Source organism: Dipodomys merriami, unplaced genomic scaffold (assembly GCF_024711535.1).
Source record: "Dipodomys merriami isolate MVZ:Mamm:240054 unplaced genomic scaffold, mDipMer1.0.p SCAF_466, whole genome shotgun sequence".
NCBI lineage: Eukaryota > Metazoa > Chordata > Mammalia > Rodentia > Heteromyidae > Dipodomys > Dipodomys merriami.
Genome location: NW_027206031.1, coordinates 110,076 through 132,081, shown reverse-complemented (window position 1 = coordinate 132,081; position 22,006 = coordinate 110,076).

Genomic DNA, 22,006 nt, shown 5'->3' with positions numbered 1-22,006 from the left:
CAGAGAAAATATGGAACACAGGCCACTGGCAATTTTCGACTCATTGTAGATGCTGATAGGGAGCTAAAGGCAAGGTCGGTGTGGAGGAAGGGCACCATCTGAAGTCAGAAAGAGGAGGACAGGAACCTAAGAAGGGGGCAGAGAAGGATGAGGGAAAATTACACACACACACACAGACACACAGACACGTAAACAGACACACACACACACACACACACACACACACACACACACACACACACACACATACACACACACACGGACATTCCAAGGCCTCAGCTGTTCCTGAGAACAGAACCACGAACTCCCTCCATTCGGATCATATCTGACGAGTGAGAAGATGGCACTATCGTACTCAGTCCAACTGTAGACACAAGACTGAGCCTCTAACATATCTGGAATGTCTCATAACCCAGCATGGAATTTCCTACCATACACACTGATATGTTGAAAACACAGCCACCTCTGTTTATTGCTTGTCATGGGGTTTGAACTCTGGGCCAGGGCACTGACTTTCAGCTCTTCAGCTGAAGATGATCACTCTACCACTTGAGCCACAAAGCCAGTTCCTGTTTTCTGGTGGTTCATTGGATATGAAGTATCACCAAGCTGGCCTTGAACTGTGGTCTTTACATCTCAGCTTTATGAGTAGCTAGGATGACAGTTGTGAGCCACCAGCAGCACCCTGCTTTAGCCATGTTCATATTCCCAGAGGAAACTCAATTTGTCAGGACACGAACTTCTTGCAGCCCTTGACTTCAAACTTTGACACTCAGCATCCAAACCCATCCTTCAATGGAGAGAATACAGGCACAACACTCCGATCTCTTCACCCATTTACCCTCGTCCTCTTGAGTTCTTGGTAAGGCACCGCCCATCCTACTGTGGCTTCAAACTGGGGAAAACTTGGGGAGTTCTTAGAAATGTCTGTAAAGTGAGGCCAGCACCTGGTCTCCACAGAACCCACACACACACACAACTCCACATTTTTGCAGGCAAGGATGTTTTACTTTCTTTCTTTTTTTTTGGTTGTGTGGCTTGAACTCTGGGCCTGGGTGCTGTCCCTGAGCTCTTCAGCTCAAGGCTTGATCCACAGCACCCCTTCTGGTTTTGTGATGGTTTGTTGGAGATAAGAGTCTCAGAGTCTTTCCTACCCAGGCTGGCTTTGAACTGTGATCCTCAGATCTCACTTCCTGAGTACCGAGGATGACAGTCATGAGCTACTGGCACTTGGCCAAAGATAATTTTCCATGATTGTCATCTTATCCCCTTAGGAAATTAAGATCTGAGGACTGCAGTTGGATGCCACCCTTTGCAACAAGTCCATCAGAACTCTTTATCTCCAATTAAACCCAAAAGAGCTAGAAGTAAAGCTCTGGTTCAAAGGTTAGAGTCCTATCTTTGAGCATAAAAGACAAAACACCCCCTAATTTTAAGCATTTCCTAGCAAAATCCACCCAAGAAAGGGAAGCAGGTGGGCACACGGGTGCTCAAAACTCACACATAATAATCAAGACTCTCAGAACTCTCCCACCCTGCTAGGATTCTCTAGATAATTTGTCCTACACCATGGCAGTCTTAGATGGGCCTGACCATGCACCAAATTAGGACGTTCAAGTACAATCTCATACTGAGGATCCCCTGAAATTATCAAAGACTCAAGACCTCTCAGAGTTCTGCCTCAACACTGGACAGTAAAGTGAGATCTAGTTATCCAAACACATGATATGGGAACCACAGGGTTTCTTGGTCAAGGGACTGAGACTGGGGAGCTCTAGGTCCCTCTCTCTTGGGAAGGTGAAAATGGCTAATCTATCCCAGGAATGTTCCTGTGTTTGAGTATTATCAAAAAAAGCAACCCTGCTCAGAGCCCAGTGCCTCTGGTTTTCCCACCAGTCTCTACCTAGCCCTGCCTCACCTTCAGCCTGCCCTCTCTGAATCCCAAATCTGCCATCTAGATTAAAGACTAAGCCATGAAAGAGACCCCCTTCTGCCACTGAGAATGGAAGTCACAGGGCCCTAACACCTTCTAGATGAAGTCTCAGAGCAACATGGGTCCCAACTCCCACCCTCATTCCCAGGCTGCCCTGTGCCAGTAGCATGCTTACCTCTGTCTCTCATGGAGGAATAAACACCAGGGGTGTCATCTTCAGATTGAGCCCAATTGAGCACTCGAAAGTCCCAGCCCCCAAGGATGAACTGCACAGGCATCCTGCAGTGAATGACAGCCAGGTCGTCAACGGTGATACCAAGGTGCCAGGACTTTTAATAGTATTGTGGCTGGATCAAAGGCTCGATCACTGGTAGTCTAGGTTGTCAGGTGAAATCATAGCTAAAATATCCTGACACCCCTGACCTGGAATCATCCTCCCTCTTCATCATCCTAATTATCACTTGCCCCCACCCTTCACACTCCCTCTCCCCAATACCTCCCTAGCCCTTGGACACTTTCTTCTTATCTGACCAGAAAATAAACTCGTTGGGGCCAGGGATGATTAAACCTGGTAACCCACCCTGATCCCTAGGGTCTACTGAGGCTGCTTTCCTCTGCACTCGGTTGAGTACACAGCTCTTGGATGTCATGAACTTGCTCAGGGGTCAGTGGCTTGATCCAACATACTGGCTTTAATTTCTGAAACTGTCCCCACAGAGATTGTGAATGGTTGGCTCCCTTGATCCAGGGACTCCAAAACAAGTCTTGCATGTTCTCCTTTCTTCCTTCCTTTCCTCTTTTTCTCCCTCTGTCCTTCCCTCCTCTCTCTCTCTGTCTCTCTCTGTCTCTGTCTATGTCTCTCTCTCTCTCTCTCTGTTTCTCTCTCTCTCTCTGTGTGTGTCTTTCCTTTCTTTGTGTCAGTCATGGGCCTTGAACTCGGAGCTTAAGTGCTATCCCTGAGACTTTTTACTCAAGGCTAGCAGTCTATTGCTTGAGCCATACAACTTCTGTTGTTTTGTTTTTGGTAGTTAATTGAAGACAAGAGTCTTACAGGCTTTCCTGCCCGGGCCAAAAGCCTCCATCCTTGGATCTCAGCTTCCTAAGTAACTAGGATGACAGGCTAGAAGCACCAGCATCCAGCTCAAACCAAGTTTTCTTCATGTTCTGTGGAAACAGTCCTGGAACCTTTCATTGTCTAAGACCTCCCAGAGCATGGTGCACACTGTATAGGTTTGTTGGATAAATAAATGAGCATCTGTCTATGACAATACTACAGAAAAGTCCCATCTGATTCAGGTATGTATCCCCTGTAATTATTCCTCTGATGAAGCCTGATGAAGCTCTCCCACAGTTCTCTCTCTTCCCTCTTCATGCCCTCCTGGTGGCACCACACTTAACTGTTTTGACTCCTAGGATGTGAGCTATGATGTACTCACTGGATTCCAGGGCCTCTAGGATGCCTATCTTCTCAAAGATCTCTGTCCAGCTGCTGACCAGCTCTGTGGCAATCAATTCGCCACTCAGGTATGAACGAGTTTGCCATGAGCTGAATGACTGGCTCAAGAGGCCTCCTCTCCTCCCCCTGGGACCAGCCAGGATGGTCTACCAAATCCCGCCCCCAAGTTTCATGGTGCAGACAAAGGATCTTTGAGGCAGCCTGGGATCTCAGAGTCTCCCATAATCCAGTGCAGTTACTGGGAATCGTCTCTGCTCACAGCTGCAGGCTGAGGATGTCAAGGTCACAATCTCTGCTCCCCAGGACGTCCCCGACTGAGGTGGTCACCCTAGAGAGAACTGGAGGAGATTCAGCAGCTGACAGAGAAAGGCTTAGTCAAGGCACAAGGTTCAAAGCAAGAAATAATCTGGCCTGGGAACTCTGCCTGTGACGCTTTGAACGTCATTGTTTGGCAGCTGAAAACGTCCATCCAAGGCATTAGTGGAAATTGCCAGCTTAAATTAAAAAAAAAAAAAAAACCTGGAAAATGTAGCATTTAAATTGTCCCAATCAAACTTAAAGTGTTCCAAAATCAGTGGTCCCCTTTTGCTTTCAGACAGCCTACAGCAGGTTATGGAAACTGGGATTCATCAATCCCTATCTAATTGCCATATCCTGATACCAAGCGGGCTCCAGCAGGGGGAATGGACTTGCCTACCACTGTCCAGCTTGAAACATCCCAGATAGGACACAGATTGGAGTCTGCAGGACTCCAGGGAGGATTGACCACTGGTTCACTGCCCCGGGAGAGAAACCACGCCACCAGTGGGGCCCCGGAGCACTGGGCCTGGATGTCCACAGAGGCCATAAACGCCCTAGGTAAGGATCCCCTCTCATCCTCGGTCATGGTGAAACATCTTCCATGTCACACTGTACGCCAGCCCCCAAGACCTCATAGCTTCACAGCCCCTGCCCTATCCTTTCTCCCATCTCCTTCCCTAATTATGTTTGGCAGACACATTCCCAACCCTTGAATTAGCTCCAACTATACACTGAGAGCAGAGTGTCTGTCTGGAAGAGTGTGGCTGTGGACACTCTTGCCTCACCAAACTTCTGGCCTGGGATAGAAGGACAAGTGTCCACTTGAGTTCACACAGGTCTCCTAGGGGAGGGCCACGCAGGCCCAGCAGCTATTGTGGGTTACAGGAAAAGGAGAAAAGTGAGGTGGAAAGGGGAGGAAAGGAATGTCTACTGAAATCTTCATAAAGGATCCATGAAACTGTGAAGGAGAAAACAAAAATTGTGGCTGGGCTCATACTTGGTACTGATGAAAAAAGAACAACAACAAATACATACACACAGAGAAATAAAAGGCTTTTGCTGTTTTTAGACATGGTGACACACACACACACACACACACACACACACACACACACAAATCCAGAACAGTGACAGAAGTGTCTTCCATGCAGTACCTGCAATTTGTCAAATGATCACTCACCTGAGCACAATCAGGCTGTACAAGGAGAAAGATGATCTCTCTCTCTCTCTCTCTCTCTCTCTCTCTCTCTCATACACACACACACACACACACACACACACACACACACACACACACACACACACATACACACACACAGACTCAGAGTAGTGCCTCTCTTAAGTTTGTTGGTTACTCATCTGGGACAATGTACAGCTGGAGCATGCAGGTTCCCATTCCCCATTTCCTTTTCAGAAGCAAGGGTTCCCACCCAAGGGGAGCATCAGTGTAATGGCACAGCACCACCCTGCCTCTTGCCTTCTCCAGGGCCAAACTCCTCCCCTTGGGAACAACCAGCATTAAATCCCCAGACAGGTGGCTCCTCATAGCAAGAACTGAAAACAAGCAGGGGGTCATGGGTCCCCAAATGGGTGTCTAAGCTGGGGTGGGCATGGTGTTGAGGAAATGGATGGGGTTCTAAAGACTACAAACATGGACACATTCCCTACTTCCAGCCTAGATGCTTCTGGGCAACTGGGTGGATTCTTGGAGGGACAAGGAGAACAGATGGACCAGGAGCACCAGCAGATGCTGGAAGAGCTGGGAAATGTGACCAACCTGTGAGTACTGTTGACAGCTGGCATAGGGTGGGGGGGGGACAGGCCAGGTGTATGGGTGTCAGAGAGAGTGTGTACCTCCAGATATTCACCTTTCATCTGACCCCCAGTGCTCTCACCTCCCTAGTAGGATTTTCTGATACCCTCCTCAGATGAGAGGATGACTGAGAACAGAGGACAAGAACTCACACAGCAAAGGGTCTCTATCTTCTGCATCCAACACCGCCCCCACCCCCAGAAAAAAGGAAAAGACCCGAGAAGGCAGGTGTGGAGTTGCTGCTCCCCACCTCTTTATAAAGCCACAAAATTCCCACCTAGGAGAGGAAGGGTGAACATGTGAGGTTGTGTGGTTCCCACTGCTCCACGCCAGGGGCTTGGTGATGCCACCTTCTCACCCAACCCTGCATCTCCCCATTTCCTTGGACACTGACACTAGTGATAGGGGTGGGATCCTTGGGTCGACACCAACTCCCCCACCCCCCACTCCTGGGGAGCATTTGTGGCAGAGCCAGGGCTGGCCCTTGGCACTGGTCAGGCAAGGTTAGGATGTGAGAACGGAAGTGGGAGTCGCGAGTCTGGGTTGGGGTGGGGAAGAGGGGATTTGGAGAGGTCACAAGGTGCGGGCCCCTGCTGACTGCCACTCATGTGTGCTGCTGGGAGATGCTATAGGCTGCCATTCTGGGTGTAGTGGGCAGCAATGGCAGCATCATGGCAGATGCTCAGGCCCAGAGCAGTGGATGGGGGTCAGTACATGATCAGGGCCACAAACTGGCCTGGGGCACATCACTGGATGACTCTGAGAGGTGCTCACGTCCGAGCCAGCAGCCCATGTTTGAAACGTAATGCCACGGGCAGAGCAGGAAAGGGGGCCAGGACAGGGGCAGGAAGGTGGCAGGACTGAGCCCGCCTTAGGCCTAGCTGAGCTCCTGGCACTGGAATCTCAGACTCAATGCCTACTTGGCCTCTGAGCCTCCAATGGCCTGTGGGAGGGATGTGCCTGCTGTGCTGGCTTTGTGTGCTCTGTGCTCCTAGCCCAGACCCGTGATCCTACAGCAGCAGAAGCCAGACATTGATGCCGCCTCCCCTGGTGCTTGTGCCTGCTCTTCTGTCTGCTGTCTCTCTCTGACCCCCACTTCTCTCCCGGGCCGCCCCACCCACGCTGCACAATTGAGCCAGCCCCCATGTGCCCCTGGCTGCAGCAGATATGTGCCCCCTCGGCCACGTCCTGTCCTCTCCTCAGTCACGCCCCCTCCCCACTCGACCACACCCCCCATCCCTGACCTTGTGGTGCCCTGACTCCCTAAGGCTAACAGGCCATGGAAGAAGCAGCCTTACCTCAGCTCAGGGCTTCTTCCGAACCCCAGCAGCTGCCCATGGCAACGAACCCCTCCCTCAGTCCAACAGCTGGGAGAGACTATTCTCTATCCACCTCACACACTAAGCAGGTGCACGGTTACCCTCTGTTAGTGTGTGTATGTGTGTGTGTGTGTGTGTGTGTGTGTGTGTGTGTAATTTTCAGGGATACCTACCTCACAAGGACTCAGAACATAGCACCTTTTTGGATGACAGCACACAGCATAGTTTTAAAAAATAGCACAAAGAAACCTGTGTAATGGACTCAGCACAATGCGCCTTTTGAAGGACTCAGCACATAACAACCTTTGGGATCCTCATGGTAATCTAATGACCAATAAAATTAGACATGCCATTTTGACATCACCAAGCTTAAATATCATAGAATTATGACAGCATGTCATAGTGAAATTATAGACATATTGTGAATGCCTATTTTGTGATTTCATTCTAGTTCAAGCAAGCAATATTGGTGGATATCAGAAATCCATTGTGACATGAAAATCCTTTTGTGATATCACTGTGCCATTGTGATATCATTAATCTGTTGTGACATCACAAAGCTGTCCTGTCCATTGTGACCTCCTCACCAATGTGACATCACAAAGCCATTGTGATATCACATTGCTGTTGTGACATTACAATCACCCTGAGACCTCCCAAACCCATTATGACATCTTTAGCACTTTTGAAAAAACACATGGCCTTTGTGACACCACAATCCCTTTGTGTATCTATATCTTCATTGTGAAGTGTCAATTGAGATCAGATATGCCATTGTGAGATCACAAAACATTTACAATATAATCACAGGTGTGACATCACATTGTCATTATGACATCAGGTCATTATGATATCCCAAATCTATAATGATATCATACCATTATGACATCACATTTTCATTGTGACATCATATTTACATTATGAATGCCTATTATGTGATGTCATTATATTTCAAATGTGGCATGTGGGTTCATATAAAAAGCACATTTTGACTTCATAACCATTGTGACATCACAATCCCTTTGTGACAAAACTTTGCCATTGTGATATCTCTAAACAAATGTGACAACTCAAACATGTCCTGTCCTCGTAAGTTTTGACATGTTGCCAGTGTGTTATGTTAGGCCCATTGAGAGCTCATTCTATTTTTGACCTCATATTATTTCAGGTATGACATAAAATATTAATAATGTACTGTGACATCTTGAGTATTGTGACATCACACTGCTAGACGTAATGACAATTGTGTCACATTGTCACATCACAAATCTATTCAACTTCATCACATTTGTGCCAACAAATGCCTTTGGAATCCTCACAATCCCATTCTAAACTCATATACTCATTGTGAGCTATTGACAATTGAGGTGTCAAATGCCATTGTCACATCATCAATCTATACTGCGACATCATAAAACGATTTTGAACTCATCACTATTATGGCATCACCAACTAATTGTGATTATAACAACATTCTTATGACATTATAATTTAACATCATATTGCAATTGTGATATTACTGTACCATCATGCTTTCACGAACCTATTATGACCTCATAACATCTTAGAAAATGCACGATCTTTGGGACATCAAGCTCCTTCTCTGAACTTGTATCATTGTGAACTTGTAGCAATTGAAATTTGAAATAAAGTGTGATATTACAAACTAGTTTGACATCACTTACGCATTTTTATATCATTAAAACTTTGAAAAATGAAACCTGTTAGGATCCTTAGCACTTTTGACAAAAAAACATGGCCTTTGTGTGATCACAGTTCATTTGTGTATGTCATTGTGACTTCATTCTCATATCCTCATTATAAACTAATGGCAGTTAAGATCTGACATGCCATTGAGACCTCACAAACCCTTTGTGACATCATGAAACTGTCGTTATGATATCATCAGCTCATTGTGACATCACCAAGCTACAGTGACATCATAGCATTATGACATCGCATTGCCATTTTACTATCATAGACACATTGTGAATGTATATCCTGTTATTTCACTCTATTTCAAATGTGGCATATCAGTTGATATCAGAAACATATTGTGACCTCATAACCATTGTAACATTATAAACCCTGTGTGATGTCATAATCATTGTGACACCATATTGTTGTTATCACATTTTGGCTTATGGTGACAACACAAAATGAGAATGACATTATAGCATTTGCCATTATGTCATTGTGACATCATATTCACATTATGAATGCCAAATCTGTTATTTCATTGTATTTGAAATGTGGCATGTGGGTTGATATCAGAAACTCATTGTGATGTCATAACCATTGTCACATCAGAATCCCTTTGGGACATCAATTTGGCACTGTGACATCACAATAGCAATATGATGCTACTAAAGCACCATGATATCACAATGGTCATGAACTCACAATGGGTTTCTGATATCAACCGACATGCCACATTAGAAATACAATCAAATAACATAATAGGCAAACACAACATGTCTATGATATCAGAATGACAATGAGATGTTACAATGCTATGATGTCATTGTAGTTTTACATGTCAAAATGAGCTGATGGTGTCATAATGGCAACATGATGTCATAATTATGATAATGTCAGAAAGGATTTATTTATGTTTAAATGGTATGTCTGATGTCAGTTGTCAGTTCCCCATGAGGATATGGATACAAAAATGTTCTGTGATGCCACAGAGGCCATGTGTGTTTTCAAAGGTGGTAAGAGGTCATAATAGGTTTCAAAGGGCACAATGTGATCCATAATGTCACAATGAAAATGAGATGTCCCATTGAGTTTTTGATGTTACAATGGTGATGAGGTCAAAATGGTTTAGTGATGTCACAGTTTGTAATATCAGAATGATACATCCAATTTCAATTACTCATAATTCAATATGAGGATACCGGGTGATAGAAGGAGCTTCATAATATGTGGTCATACTATGTGAAAACCCAATGGAACAGTGATTTCACAATGACAATGTGATGTCTCAACATCATGTTATAATAATTTTTTGATGTCACAATTGGTGATGTCATACTGATGAGGGGGTCATAATAGATTTGAGATGTACCAAGGGGTTGGTGATGTCACAATGGCATGTGGGATTTCAATTATCACTAACTCACCATGAGTATATGAGGAGTTTGGGAAGGGATTCTGATGTCACCAAAATATATGCAGTCAAGATAGTGAAGAACTAACAGGTCTGAGATGTCACAAAGTGACACAATGGTTATGATGTCCAGGGGTGTGTTATCATGATGTTACATTGGATTTTAGATATCTCATGTCATATTTGAAATATGAAGTCGAACACAGATTTTCAACTCACAAAGGGCTTAAGATATCACAATGGCATTTCACAAAAGTTATGAGGACAGGAGAGGTATTTGATGTCACAGTGTATTAATGATATAACAAATGCGAAGTGTTGTGACAAAGAGATTTTGATGTCACAAAGGTTATGAGTTCACAATGGTTTCCTGATATCAACCCACATGGCACATTTGAAATAGAATGAAATCAAAGTATAGGCATTCACAATGGGTCTATGACATTAAAGTGACAAGGTGATGTCAAGGCAGCGATGTTTGATAGGATATGTACTCATTACCTTACTCATGTAACTGTAATCCCTCTGTACAGTACACATACAATAAAAAATGTACAGAAGAAAAAAAGAGAAAAAAATGGTATTGTGTCATTGCGGTTTTGTGTATCACAATGAGATGATGGTGTCATGATGACAATGTGATTTCACAGTCATAATTATTGTACAAAGTATTTGTGACGCTACAATGCTATGTGTGATCACAATTTTCATTAGTTCACAATGAAGATATGGGTACTCAAAGGGTCTGTGATGACACAGAGGTCATGTGTATTTTAAAGGTGCTAAGAGTTCATTATTGCTTTGTGATGTCACAATGTGATTGTGAAGGCACAACAATAATGTGATGTCACAATGAGTTTGTGATGTCACAGTGATGATGAGGTCACAATGCGTTTGTGATGTCACTATGAGTTTGTATTATTACAATGACATGTCCAATTTCAATTTCTACTAGTTCAAAATGAGGATACAATTTCAAAGAAAGAATCTTAAGCTCCAAGGACCATGAACTGTTAGTCATAACGTGATATGCTGCCATTAGGATATTTTAGGCCTTTAGTAAGCTTATATTCTGTTTTGACTCTGACAATATGAACATTGTGACATCACATTGATAGATATCAAGACCATGGGGTCACATTGTGAACTCACAAATGTGTTAAGACTTCATCACATTTGCCTCAACACATGACTTTGGAGACAACACAGTCCTTTTGTGAACTCATATCTTCATTGTGAATTAAAGTTATTTGAGAATCGGCATGCCATTGTGACATTTCCAACCAATTGTGACAGCACAAACCTATTATAGTAGAAACACATTGTGATCTAACAGCCATTGTGGTAGCACAATCCTTTTGTGACCCCATATGTCTATAGTGATATTACTAACCCACTGTGAAATTCCAATCCTCTCATACCCAATCCAGGTATGAAATGTGATACCCGAATGCAGTGTGACATCTAGATCATGGTGACATCACACTGATAGATGTTCTGAGCATTTTGTCATATTCTGACAACACACACCTGTTCGGACTTCATCATTTTTGAGACAACACATGACTTTGGAGACATCACAGTCCCTTTGTGAGCCCATATCCTCATTTTGAGTTGACAATTGAGATCACATGTGTCATTTTGATATCACCAACCCATTGTGATATCACACACCTCTTGTAAACTATCACCAGTATGGCATCACCAATTGTGGCAACAAAACTTTATTAAATCATCATATTGCAACATCCCATTGCCATAGCGATATCACTGTTCCAATGTTTTTTCAAAAACCTAGTATGTCTTCATAGCATTTTAGAAAATTCATGGCCTTTTATATTTCAGTCTTCTTCTGTGAACTCATATCCTCATTGTGAAATAGTAGCAACTGAAATTGGACATGTGAGTATGAGATGTGACTTCACAAAACGTTGATTTCATCACCAATGTGACATCACAAACCCATTGTGAGCTTTCATTGCCACTTGATATCACTATCACATTGTGACATCCCAAACCTGTTTGGACCTCTTAGCACCTTTGATAAAACACATGGCCTTTGTGACATTACAGTCCCTTTGTGTAACTATACCATGATTATGAACTGACAATTGATATAAGACATGCCATTGTAACATCATGAACTCTTCGGATATCACCAGTGTGACATAACATTCTCATTATGACAGGACCAACTACTTTTGACATCACAAAACTACGACAAGATAGCATTATGAGATCACATTGTCATTGTGATGTTATAGAGAGATTGTGAATGCCTGTTTTTAATTTTTTTTTTCGGTCATCGAGCTTGATCTCTGGGCTTGGGTTCTGTCCCTGCTCTACAGCTCAAGGCAAGCAATCTATCACTTCAGTCACAGCACCACTTCTGGTTTTCTAATGGTTTTTATTGGAGAGAGTCTCATGGACTTTCCTGCCTAAAGTGGCTTTGAAGTGCAATCCTTAGATCTCAGCCTCCTGAGTAGCTTGGATTACAGTCATGAGCCACTGGCTCCAGGCTTTTTCATTCTTTTTTCAAATTTGACATGTGTGTTGACATCAGAAACATAATTTGAACTCATAACCACTGTAACATCATAAATAAGCAGTGACATCAAATTGTCATTATGACACCTTCAGCTCGTTGTGACATCACCAAACAACAATGGCATCATAGCATGATAAATCACAATGACATTGTTACATCATAGTCATAACAGTGTGAAGGCTTATTCTGTGAATTTATTCTATTTCAGAAACCCATTTTGACCATATAACCATTGTGATATCACAATCTTTTGTGACATCATTAATCTGCTGTGCCATCACAAACCAGTCCTTATAAGTTTTGTGACATGCTGCCATTGTCATATGTTAAGCCCTTTGTGAGCTCATAATCTGTTTTAAATCTCATATTTCTGGTATGACATGTGATATCAGAAATCTCCTGTGACATCATACTGCCAGCTATCATGAGTATTGTGTCACATTGTGACATCACAAACCTGTTAGAACGGCATCACATTTGTGACAACAAATGCCTTTGGAGACATTACAGTCCCTTTTTGAAATCATATATTCATTGCCAATTAATGACAATTGAGATCTGCCATGCCACTCTGACATCATGAACCCTTTGTGACATCACAAACTTATTGTGACCTCATCACAAGAATGGCATCGACAACTAATTGTGGTATGAAAGCATTATTTTGACATGATATTGTGGTATTGCCATTGTGATATCACTGTCCCATTGTGTTTTTACAAAACTATATGGTCACATCACATCTTAGAAAATTCATGGCCTTTGAGACTTCAAGCTCTTTCTGTGAACTCGTGTACTTATAACTTCTAAGGCAAAGAGACAAACCATCAAGTCACATTTAGTATAATAATCCAATTTACACTAGAAAGCGGACTGTGATTACCTTATCCTGGACTGGATACCCAGGTGCAAGAGCAGCCTTGACCACCAAACCTCAGAACTTCAATGGGCAGCCCCACCCTTTCTTAATTGGTCTGCAAACCACCAGTCAAAAAATTATGATCTCCAAAACTCCAAACCTCAATGAGCAAGGCTTTTTACTTTTCCATTCCTCCCTCCTTCGCTACAGACTTGTCCTTCCTTCCTGGTCTTTCCCTATTTCCCTTCCACCACTTCCTTCAGGCCTCTCCAGTCTCCACAGGCCTGCCCTCCTCTGCCCCAGTGACCACTTGCCAACCTTCTGCTCTCCCTCAACTTCCTCTCTCCTCAAGTTTTTCCCTTCCTGCTGTCTCACCACTTTCTTCCATCTGGCTAGCTCTCATTTTTATGTCCCCTTCTAATGCTCTGAAAATGCAAATTATATATAGGTTGTACCCCTCCTCACACCAATGTGTCGTCTGCCTAATAGTTTTCAACCATCACTTCCCAAACTGCCCAATGTTCAATTACTTCTTGACAGCTCACCATGTGAGGCTTGACACCACCACCTTTAGCGGTATTCCCCTCACTCTCCGGTGGGCCAGGCCAAGAATTTACAATGATTATGGGCTCCCACAGATAATTCTGGCCTCACTGGTTATGATAGTTTCCTCATAGTGAATTAGAAGAAATTGAAATTTTATATGTCATTGTTATATTACTTGATGAGACATCACTAAACCATTGTGACCTCATCACCGTGGTGACATCACAAACTCATTGTGATATCACATTGCCATTGTGTCACCATGCTCACATTGTGACATCCCAATCTTAATATGACTTCAGAAGCTTTCAAAGAAAGCATGGCCTTTGTTTCATCACAGGACCTTTGTGTACCCAAATCCTCATTTTGAGCTAATGACAATTGAGATCAGACATGCCATTTTAACATCTCAAAACCTTTGTGACATCATCACCACTGTAACATCACATTGTCATTATGACAACATCATCCCATTGTGACATCATAAAACAACAATGACATCATAGAATTATGACATCACATGGTCATTGTGATGTCTCAGATACAATGGAATGTCTATTCTGTGATTTCATTCTATTTCAAATGTGACAGGTGTGTTGATATCAGAAATATATTGTGAACACATAACCACTATGGCATCACAATACCTCGATGACACTACATTGCCATTATGATATCACAAACCCACTTTCTCTCCTACCTCATAAATATTTTGACATGCTGCCAGTGTGATCTCTGGCCTCTCTAAGCTCATAAATTGTTTAACTCATAATACTTCATGTATGACATGTGATATCAGAAATCCACTGTGACATCATGACCAATGTGACACCACACTGCCAGATGTCATGACCACTGACTCACATTGTGACATCACAAACCTGTTAATACTCGTTGCACTTGTGCCAACATATGCCTTTGGATACATTATGCCTTGTGAACTTATATATTTATTGTTAATTGGAGACATTGCATGAGATTTTGACATCAACATCCCATGGTGAAATCACAAATCTATGTGACCTCATCAGCTGTATGGCATTACCAATTATTTGTGACTTCAAAACAATACTGTCCCATGTAATGGTAACATCACATTGACAGTGGGATATCTCTGTCCCATTGCATTTTCACCAATCTCTTATTTCTGCATAATATTTTACAAAACCCATGGCTCTAGCTCCTTATGTAAACACGTATCTTCATTGTGATCTAGTAGAATGAAATTAGATATGTAATGGTGATATTACAAATTCATTGTGACATCTCTATCCATGTGTGCCTTTATCAGCACTGTGACATCACAAACCAATTGTGACATCACATTTCCACAGTGATATCACGATCACCTTGTGATATCCCAAATCTGTTGTGACCTCTTAGCACCTTTGAAAAAGGACAAATGACATCAAACATGCCATTGTACCATTACAAACGCTTTATGACATCATCTCCAGAGTGAGATCACATTGTTGTTAGGATACAATCAGCCCATTGTGATATCCCTAAATGACAATGACATCATAGCATTATGATATCACATATTCATTGTGATGTCCTAGAGACAATGTGATTGCCTATTCTGTGATTTCATTCTATCTCAAATGTGGCATATAGTTTGATTTCAGAAACCCATTGTGACCACATCACCATTGTGACATTACAAACCCTTTGTGACCTCATATTGACATTATGATATGATTAATGCAATGTTGCATCACAAATCTGACTTGTCCTCCTAAATTTTATAACAAGCGACTACCTTGACCTTGGCTGGATGCCCAGAGCTACATGCAGCCTCAACCATGAACCCGCAGAACTCCACAGAGCAGCCCAGGCATTTGTTAACTGGTCTTCAAACAACCAACCCCAAAACTAATGATCTCCAAAGCTCCACATTTCAAAGGCCAAGGCTTTTTCTTATCTCCTCATCCTTCTTCACTACAGACCTGTCCGACATTTCAGGTCTTATTTTTTTCCTTCCACTAATCCCTTCTTCTCTTCAGGCTGTTCTACTCTTGACAGGCCTGCCCTGCCCTATCCAGGTGGTCAGGTGCCATCCTTCAGCTCCTGCTCTCCCTCAATTTCCTTTCCTGCCAGCTCTTTATCCTCCTGCAGTCTCATCACTTCTTTCCTTCTAGGCCTTTCCGCTTTTTCTGTCACCTTCTGTTGCTCTGAACCTGCAGCCTATATTTAGGCCGTACCCTACCCCTACTGCAATATGTTTCCTACATAACAGTTTTCAATCATCACTTCCCAAATGTCCATGCCCAATCACTTCTTGGCAGCTCACCATGTGGGACTTGACATCCTATCACTTTCAACAGCATGTCCTGCCCCTTTCAGCGGCATACACCCCTCTCTATGGTGGTCCATACCAAGAGGTCATGATATCTGTTCCCGTGGATTATACGAGCACTGATGGTTATTACAGTGTCCTCATGGTGAAGTAGGAGCAATTGAAATTGGACAAATAATTGTGATATTAAAAACTCATGACATAACTAACCCATTGTGACCTCATCACCACTGTGACATCACAAACCCATTGTGACATCACATTGATATTTTTAACACCAGGATCACATTGTTATATCCCAAATCTATTATGACCTCTTATACATTTTGAAAAAATACATAGCTTTGTGACATCACATTTCATTTGTGTACGCAAATCCCCACTATGAAATATTGACAATTGAGAATCAGACATGACATTTTAATATCAAAAACAGTTTGTGAGTTTATCACAATTGTGACATCACATTGTCATTTTGACACCATCTACTCCTTGTGAAATCACAAAACAAAAATGATATGATAGCTTTATAACTTCACCATGTCATGTGACATCATAGACACATTATGAATGCCTTTTCTGTTATTTCATTCTATTTAAAATGTGGCCTGTAGGTTGATATCATAAGCAAATCAAGAACTCCTAACCATTGTGACATCAAAATCCCTTTGTACATCACTCTTCCATTGTGATATCTCTAACACACTGTGACATCACAAACCTATCCTGGCATCATAACTTTTGTGACATGCTGCAATTCTAATACCTTTGGCTTTTTTGTCCTCATAATCTGTTGTCGACCTCATTAGATTTCACATATGACACTTGATATCACAAATTCCCAGTGACATCATGACCGTGGTGATATCACACTGCCAGATTTCATAACCATTGTGTCAAATTTTAGCATCACAAACCTTTTAGGATTTCAATATATTTGTGACAACACATACTTTTGGAGAAATCACAGTCCCTTTGTAAAATCCTATACTTATTGTAAGTTAAAGACAATTGGGAACCATCATGTCATTGTGACATGCACAACAAATTGTGACATCACTAATCTTTTGTGACCTCATCACCAATTGTGACAACAACACAATATTTTGACATGATGTAGTGAGTTGACATTGCCATGATGATATCTGTCCCATTGTGTATTCACAAACCTAATATCACCTCATAACTTTAAAAAAATTCATGTCCATTAGGACTTCAAGATCCTTCTGTGAACTTGTACGCACATTGTGAAATACTAGCAATTGACATTGGACCTGTGTTTGAGATATTACAAAATTATATGTCATCAAAAACCTTTGGTGACCTCATCACAACAGTTTATCATAAAGCTATCATGACCTTAAGTACCTTTGAAAACACACATGGCATTTGTGACATCACAGTCCCTTTGTATGCCCATATCCTCATTGTGAACACATGACAATGGAATTCATATATGCCATTGTAACATCACCATTTGTGACCCCATCACAAATAAGACAACAAATATTCATTATGACACCATTATATCCTTGCAATATCACCAATTTATAATGACCTTATAGCATTATGACATTATATTGTCATTGCGATGTTATAGACACATTGTAAATGCCTATTCTCTTAGTTCATTCTATTTCAAATGTGGCATGTGGGTTGATATGAAAAAACCATTATGATCTCATAAATATATGGCATCACAATCACTTTGTGACATCACAGTGCTATGGTGATATCATTAACACACTGACATCACAAACCTGCCCTGTCCTCATAAGTCTTCTGACGTGCTGCAATTTTGACATCAATTTTATGAGCTCGTAATCTGTTTTCAGTCATATAATATTTGTTATGATATGTGATATCAGAAATCCACTGTGACATCATGACAATTGTGACATCATACTGACAGATATCATGCACATTGTGTCACACTGTGATATCATATTCCTCCTAGGACTTCATCACACATCTGACAACACATGCCTTTGAAGATACCCCAGTCCGTTTCTGAACTCATAGTCTCTGTGATTTCATGACAAATGAGATCCTTTATGCCATTTGGATATCACCAACAAATTGTGGCATCATAGACCTATTGTGACTCCTTACCTGTATGGCATCACCAACTAATTGTGACATCAAAACCTTTTGTGATGTCACATGACAGGATGATCATGACATCTGTCAGCGTGATGTCACATGGTCATAATGTTAGTGGATTTCTGGTATCTCGTCATACATGAAATATGAGCTTGAAACAAATTATGAGGGCAAAAAGGTCTAAGATATCACAATGTTAGCATGTCACAAAAGTTATGAGGACAGGAGAGTTTTGTGATGTCACATTGTGTTAGTGATATCACATTGGCACTGCTATATCACAAAGTGATTATGATGTCAAAATGATTGTGTAGGCACAAACATGCGTTTCTGATATCAACTCTCATGCCACATTTGAAATACAATGAAATCACAGAATAGGCATTCACAATGTGTCTTTGATGTCACAATGATAATTCTTGTCATAATGCGATTATGTCATTGAGTTTGGTGAAGCTATCATAATGAAAATGTGATGTCACACTGTTGAGGATGTCACAAACACTTTTTGATGTTATAATGGCATGTCTGATCTCAATTGTCATTGGTTAACAACAAGAATATGGGTACACAAAAGGATTATGATGTTGAAAAAGGCATGTGATTTTTCAAAGGAGCTAAGTGATCATAATTGATTTGAGATGTCACAATGGAATCATGATGTCACAATGACAATATTGTCACAATGGGTTTGTGATGTTGTGTTATGATGATGTCAAAATGGGTTTGTGATGTCATAACAAGTTTGTAATATCACAATCAAATTTCCAATTTCAATTGCAACTAATTCACAAGGAGGATACTGTAATAATCATCTGGGCCATGATAATCTATAGGGTCCGATAATCAGCCAGGCACTATCTCCTGGCCAGCTGGAGAGGACAAAGTATGCCACCAAAGAAGGTGGGGCATTCTGTGGGAGGGGCTGTTGCATTAATCCCCACCTATTGAGCTATTAAGAAGTGATTGGGCTTTGGGCAGTTTCTGATGTGACAGTTGAAAACTGTTAGGCAGATGGAGTGGGGAATGGGTACAGATTTTTTACAGGCTACTTGTTCAGAGCAAGAGAAGGAAAGAGAAAAAGAGAAAAGTCCTGGAAGGAAGGAAGTGGAAAATGTGTTCATATCTCTGGAGTAACATGAAAAGGAGCTTGGGGCTCTGAATTCCAATTGTGTTCAATTTAAAAATCAGCCCTCTGAACTTAAGAAGAAATGAGGCAAAGAAAAATTCACACACTTCTACCTCAAAATACAGGCTTATAAAAGACTGAATCTCCAATATGTGCCAGTCCAAACCCACCAAGTGTTTAAAAGCACTGGACACTGGAGAAAACAGGGAGAATAATTTGACGTGAAGAAAAGATTTGAAGATATATTCTTGTGAGAGTCAAAAATGAGAAGAAAATCCTCAAAAGGAACCTAGAAAACACAGAATAAAATGAAATTCAAGTACATTATCCTGGGTGAGCATGAGGCAAATTAGGGGACCACAGGTCAGAGGGCGACAGAAGCACAAGACAGAAATGTTGTCATCCTTGCTAACAACAAATGAGGCCAAGAAGAGATACTGATGTTGCATTAAGAAATTGTGGCCATGAAAATGGAGCCAGACCTGATATAAGAATGTATTAGGGTGAAGTACATGTCTGTGGAGAGCTGCGGGAGCCGCGACCAAAGACGGCACGGTCGTAAGGCGCGGCCGCAAAAATGGCGCGGCTGTGACCAAAGATGGCGCTGGCTCCCGCCTTCCGTCTTCCCGGTGACGAGTGTTCTCTGTAAAAACAACTCCTTATATGGCTATGACTTGGCTCCTAGTTTGCTTCTGTGTTTGCGACCCTATCAGTATATGCCATGTGGTGCTTCATGATTGGCCATCCAGGAGGCTTATAACCGGAGCGCGGGTGGGGGGGTAGGGGGAGGGAGAGAGAAGTGGGAAGAAGAGGGAAGAAGAGAAGCGGGAGAGAAGCTTGTAGCAAGGTCCTGATTAAACCGCATTGAGAAGAATCCCGGGTCGCGTCTTCCTTGCTGGTCGAGGTGGTCATGACAGCTGGTGGCCCATACGGGGAATTCAGTTCTCTCTGTTGTCAGGGTGGTGCACCAGTAAGTTCCCAGGAAAAGGGGGAATCCGCGAGAAGAGCGGGGGTAAGTTCCCAGGTGAAGTGGGAATCCGAGATTAAAGCGGGCATAATACGGGGCTCTTCTCTGTAGATAAAAGAGAGAGGCGAAACCCGGGAAGAAATAAAATACAGGCCTAAAGTGAAAGTAACAAAAAATGAAATTTTTAATAACTGAGATGTGCGCCGCGACGTCACATCCAATTTTTCTGGCCCTGGAAGAGCTACTACGCTCAAAAGGACTAAAGTTAAATAAGGGTACTTTACAGAGGTTCCTTGAAAAATGCAACATTGTAGCTTCTTGGTTCATAGTGTCCGGAAGCCTTACAATAGCCTCATGGGATAAATTAGGGAGGGAGTTGGACTTTGCCTATGAACACGGCACATTAAAGGCAGGAGTCCGCCCCATTTGGAGATTGATTAGTGGCTGCCTGGAGGATCAGATCTGCTGTGAGATTATAGAAAATGGACAGCCAGCACTGGAGCAGTTACAGGAGGAGAGGTCAGAGAAGGCAATCAGTGAAAAGGGAGACAGTGAACAGGGCAAAAGGGGGTGACTATACCCAGATCTGTCCGAGCTAAAATCGGAAAGAGCGAGTTCCAGTGAGTTAGAGGAGGAAGAAGTGAGAGCACTTATTCAACAGATGAAAAGGAGCCGTATAAAACAAGGGGAACGTAAGCTAAGCCAACCTGCACTTAATGAGGACGTAGAAAGAACTTCCGGTCAGACCCCTTTAGCTCCTCTTCCATATCAACATGGAGCCAATGGGCACCCGTTTTGCCCGGACACTTGGCGAACTGCTCGAGCAGAACTCGCCTTCCCAGTTTTTCAAGACAATAATCAACAGAGATTCCATGAGCCTCTAGAATTTAAAGTAATTAAGTCCCTGGCTGAGTCTGTTCGGACGTATGGGCTTACAGGCTCTTTTACTGTATTTCAAGTGGAAGCTATAAAGAGATATTGCATGACCCCCTCTGATTGGGCGAGCCTAGCATGGGCGTGTTTGAGTCCAGGCCAATACTTGGATTGGAGGGCATTTATGCTAGAATTTTGTAATGAACAGGCAGCCATAAATCAAGCGAACGGACGTCAGGTTTGGGACAGAGACATGCTCTTAGGACAAGGTCACTTTGCTAATGCTCAGATAGGATATTCCCCTGAAGTGTATCAACAGATAAATGATGTTTGCATTAAGCCGTGGAAATCACTACCAAATAAGGGGGAAGTTAGCGGCAATCTCACCAAGATCCTGCAGGGGGCTACGGAGCCTTTTTCAGATTTTGTGGCCAGAATGGTGGAAGCAGCAGGCAGAATTTTGGGGGATCCTGACATGGCTATGCCTCTTATAAAACAATTAGTCTATGAGCAATGCACCAAAGAATGCAAAGCCGCCATTACCCTGTATAAGCATAGAGGGTTGGAGGCATGGATGAAAGTGTGCAGGGAGCTGGGAGGACCTCTAACTAATGCAGGCCTTGCTGCTGCTGTACTCCAGTATTCAAATAGGCCGTGGGGCTCTGGAGTGACATCTGGAGTATGTTTTAAGTGTGGTAAGGCTGGTCATTTTAAGAGAGATTGCTCAGAGAGAAAAGGAACCGGAAGGG